Source organism: Otolemur garnettii, unplaced genomic scaffold (genome assembly GCF_000181295.1).
Source record: "Otolemur garnettii isolate 467f Iridium unplaced genomic scaffold, OtoGar3 scaffold00295, whole genome shotgun sequence".
NCBI lineage: Eukaryota > Metazoa > Chordata > Mammalia > Primates > Galagidae > Otolemur > Otolemur garnettii.
In genome coordinates, this window is record NW_003852690.1 from 272582 (window position 1) to 278252 (window position 5671).

General features: G+C 35.8%; 1 protein-coding gene across 3 annotated transcripts in view; it reads right to left on the minus strand.

Annotated features, from left to right (window-relative positions):
- HDAC8 (histone deacetylase 8) overlaps positions 1 to 5671 on the minus strand; it is a 315525-nt gene that overhangs the window by 184043 nt on the left and 125811 nt on the right. The window lies entirely within an intron of this gene.

Below are 5671 nucleotides of genomic sequence, written 5' to 3' on the forward strand. Positions count from 1 at the left end.
GTTTAATAACCAGAATCCACAGAGAACTCAAACATTATCAGGAAGAGAACAAGTGATCCTATCTCAGGCTGGGCAAGGGACTTGAAGAGAAACTTCTCTGAAGAAGACAGGCACATGGCCTACAGACATATGAAAAAATGCTCACCATCCTTAATCATCAGAGAAGTTTTTTGTTTTTAAATAAATCTTGGCATTTGTTGCTCGTAAAAGGTGACTGTTAAATGTACAAATTCACAACCTCGTGGGAAGTATGTAAGTATGTAATTATTACAATGAAGAGTGAAGCAATCTTTTCTAATGTTATTTTGTTTCCTTCGGTAGAGCTGTCTTCATGGACTTCACTGGTGCCCTTTAACTTTTTGCTTTTGGTGATACTGCATCACTGTAAGCTCTCATCAACATCAACCTGCTCTTTTATCACACTTCCATTAAACCTTGCTGATTAGATGTAAAAGAACATTCTTTATCATCAAAAATGCATTATAATTTATTTTTAAGCCCTCATCCTAAATGCTTCATTGCCTTTTGCTCCCACAGACCTTTCAAATATCCAACCCATTTTTTCTAAATTCTCCCTAAGATTTTATTTGAAACAGAATTCTAGGCATAAACAATAGTTAAAATAGCATCTTTGCCACCAGGACACTATAAGCTCTTTCACGTGCTACATAATATCTAAGCTTTTTCATGAAATCACTTACATAATGACATTTCATATTCTACACAGTGTCCTGGTTCGCCAATGAGACATGTACATTGGCAAGCAGGAAGCTGGTAAAAATACTTGTAAACACTGATTTTGCTGCATGAAGGTAAACTCAGCAATTATCTAGCTAAAGAATAGCTTGGCTTTAGATATACAACCAGGAAGAAACCAATTAAGGAAAAAGATTATAACTTCTCTGTAAATTAGAATCCATTATATGGCTTTGAAACTTCTTCGATGTAAATGTTAATTTTCCATTTATGAAAAGCTTATATTTTATAAATATAAGCACATCAAAAAAAGATGTTCCTACTGAAATCAATAACTTTTAGGTAGATGGGACAGAACACCAAGTGCTAGGAAAAAAGAGGAGGGTGATGGGTAGGAAGAATAAAAATCAATACAATGCATACTTCCTTCTCTCAGAGAACCTAAAATTAAGTTGGGGAGACAAATCATAAGCACAGAAAAATGAAAACCAAAACCCAAACACCTAAACAAAAAAGGCAACCAGAAATAATATGGCATATATAAGAGAGTACAGAGAAATTGAATAGACAAAATTGATAAAGTAGACTCACCTCACTCACAATACATAATAAACTTTATCTGAGCTCAATACTTCTGGAAATCAGTGATGCTTAAGAGACCTTCCACCTTTTTGTGACCCAAGAAACAGTCACTCACAAAGAAACATTCCAAGGAATGTGCCCTGACACATTCCAAGGAGAGACCCACACCATCATTCCTTATGATTCCCATAAACTGGCAGATGATTCTCTCTCTCTTTTTTTTTTTTTTACCTGCCTTTATATAAATCCTTGTCTCCTTTCTTTTCTTTAAGATGTTCCTCCTTAATGAACATCTTCCCCATGGCAATAGCCTGAATAACAAAATTGATGATTATAATGTCTGTCATTCAGAAAGGCTTTTATGTCTCATTCTATAAATGTGTAACATTTTCCTACCTCTGGATGGTATCACCAAATTAGATTATAAAATTTCTTAAATTAAAGGAGCTCTATTTTCATTAGGTTATAGAAATAGTGTTTAGATAAATATTCTTAAAATTCCCAGAAAACAAGAGAAATGAACTTTCAAGACTTTTAACACGCTGAAAAATGTATACCCACAAAAACAAACTTAAATGGTTTAAGAATTCAAGTTCACATATATAGGTATTTCTTTGGCAAATAGGACTAATTTAGTCATTTTGGTTTACTAAAATCAGCTATGCCTTTCTGATTTATCAGCATTATGTATAATACACAGGTAGTTTTTTTTCTATTTGGGTATGTTCTTCCTAAACATATGTAGCTTTACTGACTGAATAAGCTAACATTACTTCTACTAAAAGTTTAAGATTATGAAAAATGTAAATTTGAGCTGGGTATGGTGGCTCATGCCTATAATCCTAGCACTCTGGGAGGCTGAGGCAGGTGGAGACATGTGGATTGCTTGAGCTCAGGAGTTCAAGACCAGCCTAACCAAGGGTAAGACCTCATCTCTACCAAAAATTGAAAAATTAGCCAGTGTTTTGGCAGGCACCTATAGCCCCAGCTACTGAGGAGGCTGAGGGAAGAAAATCACTTGAACCCAAAAGTTTGAGGTTTCTGTGAGCTCTTATGCTATGGCATGCTACCCAGGATGACAGAGTGAGACTCTCTCTCTCTCAAAAAAAAAATACTGTAAATTTGTTTGACCAAGTTGAGTCATCATTCTGACAAACTTTATTTTAATACTAATTGTAGTTTATAATATATCAGCATCAGCTTGAAGATAATTTACAAGATCTTTAGGTAGCTATAAAATTTGGGCTGGGCTTGGTGCCAACCACATACACTGAGGGTGGTGGGTTCAAACCCAGCCCAAGCCAGCTAAACAACAATGACAACCATAACAAAAAATAGTCAGGTGTTGTGGCAGGTGCTTGTAGTCCCAGCTACTTGGGAGGCTGAGGCAAGAGAGTTGCTTAAGCCCAAGAGTTTGAGGTTGTTGTTGAGCTGTGATGCCATGACACTCTACCAAGGGTGATATCATAATCAGACTCTGTCTAAAACAACAACAACAACAACAATAAAAATTTAGGCTGATACTAGGTTGAATTAATTAATGAATATTGATTAGATACTTAGACCACTTCTAAGTAAGAGAATGCTAAAACATTAATTACTACACATAATTTTGGGTTGATATACTGTGTTTCTTATTTTTATATTTGACAGATAGGATATATGTGTGTGTATGACATTTTGCCACTTACCAAAGTTATACTATAAAGGATATGTATGGATAAACAAAGTTGTAGATGGTTCACAGAAAGGGAAATTTATTTGTTTTTTTTAATTTCTTATAGCATAACTGTGTACATTAATGTAATCATGGGGAACAGTATGCTGTTTTCATATACATTTTGAAATACTCTCATCAAACTGGTTAACATAACCTTCATGTCATTCTCTTAGTTATTGAGTTAAAACGTTCATACTCTGCTTTTAGAAAGATTCACTTGTACCCTCGTAAGATAAACCAAGGAGGTACCCCACCAATCTCCCTTCCTCCCCCATCCACTCCCCTCACCTCCCCCTCCCACCCCCTTCCCATATTCTAAGGCTATAATTAGGTTATGACATTCCTATAAAAGCTATGAATTAGTTTCAAAGTAGGGCTGTGTACATTGGATACTTTTTCTTCTATTCTTGAGATACTTTGCTAAGAAGAACATTTTCCAATTCCATCCATATAAACATGAAGGAGGTAAAGTCTCTATCCTTCTTTAGGGCTGTATAGTATTCCATGGTGTACATGTACCACAATTTATTGATCCATTCATGGGTCGATGGGCATTTGGGCTTCTTCCATGACCTAGCAATTATGAATTGGGCTGCAGTAAACATTCTGATACAGATATGTTTGTTGTAATTCGATTTTTGGTCTTCTGGATATATACCTAATAAAGGAATTGCAGGATCAAGTGGGAAATTTATTTGTTGAAGTTAAAGCTAGCTAAGGTTTGATGACTTTATTTACAAGATTTACACTTTGTAAACTTTAAACTTTAGTATCAAATAAATTGATACAAAACTAGCATTTGGTTTTCTCACTGTTAAAATGACAAAAGTTTTCTGATTATCGGTCTGTCCTTAATAGCAGGCTGTAAAGATTTTGCTTTACCTTCTGAATAATATTACCTAATAACAAAGATTCCGTGTCTTACCAGAGTAGTCTTCTATGGTTTATGTTGGCTGTATTATGTCCTGGATGATCTGAGAAAGCAAAGTCTCCCCGCTAATAAAAGAGCTAACTTTTTTGTAATCATGTTACTTCCTATGTTTACTTTTAAAATCTTTTTATTGTTACTTTGTAAGTATTATTTTTCAATGATTCATGGTACTATCTTAATCATGTCCCAGAGAGCCCATGGAAAAATCACAAAGGATTTGTACTTTAACTTTTTAAAAAGAGAAGTACTAGAAATATGCTTATTTGATGTTACTATTGAGGAGTTGCATAGGAAGAGTTGTTAGATCAGAAGGCATATCTGTCTTTTCTAGGTTAAATTAGTATAAGTAAAATGTCATTTATTTATTTATTTTTTAGAGACACAGTCTCACTATGTTGCCCAGGGTGGTCTTGAACTTGTAGCCTCAAGCAATTCTCCTGCCTCATCCTCCCAAGACATCTTTCCTAGTAGCTGGGATTACAATTGTAAGCCACCATGCCCCCCAACTAAATAGGTAAAATGTTATTAACATAAACATTTCAGATATTTTATGCTATATGGGAAATTTCTAAAAATTCAACAATGCCCTCACTGTTCAAGGATATATTTCTATTTTTCAGAGTTCCAATGTTGTTTCACCAAATATTAGACAACTACAGTATAGTGTTTTCATAACTTCAGTTTTGTTTCTTTTTGAGACAAAATCTTGCACTATTGCCAAGGCTAGAGTGCAGTGGCATCATTATAGCTCACAGCAACATCAAACTCCTAGGCTCAAGGGATCCTCCTGCCTCAGCCTCTGTGTAGCTGGGACTACAGGCACACACTACCACCATGCCTGGTTTTTTCTACTTTTTTGTAGATACAGGATCTTGATATGTTGTTTAGGCTGTTCTAAAATGATTCTCTTGTCTTGGCCTCTCCAAGTGTTGGGATTACAGGCTTGAGCCACTGTACCCAGTCAATTTCAGGGTTTGTTTAAAGCACTTTATTTGTTTTAAAATATTACAGGAATACAAATGATTTTGGTTACATGCTTGAGTCAGGTTATAAGTGTGCCCATCACCTGGATAGTGCTCATTGTACCCATTAGGTAGGTTTTTGCCCATTTGGTTTCAACTTTCCTTCCTTATTTTGAATCTAGCATCTTCCTAGTCATTAATTTTCAATTGGGGTTTCACAACACTTACCAATCAAATTTTATGAATGTACAAATATTTAAAACCTATTCTAGATTACTTGATATTCTTTTTTTTTTTTTTTTGAGACAGTCTCACTTTGTCACCCCTGTAGAGTGCTGTGATGTCATAGCTCACAGAATCTTCAGACTCCTGGGCTCAAGTGATTCTCTTGCCTCAGCCTCCCAAGTAGCTGGGATTACAGGCGCCAGCCACAACGCCTGGCTATTTTTTTTTTTTTTTTTTAGAGGCAGAGTCTTGCCCTAGCTCTGGCTGGTCTTGAACTTGTGAACTCAGGCAATCTGCCCACCTCAGCCTCCCAGAGTGCTGGTATTACAGGTGTGAGCCATTGCACTTGGCCTATTACTTAATATTCTTAATATAGTCTGGGTATATTCTAACAATATGCTTGGTATATTCACAGTACATTATTTCAGGATTATTATATATCTTGAGTTTTTCTCTATAAAAGATTACATTCTGGGCTTGGCGTCTGTGGCTCAAGTGGCTAAGGCGCCAGCCATATACACCTAAGGTGGCAGGTTCAAATCTAGCCCGGGCCCG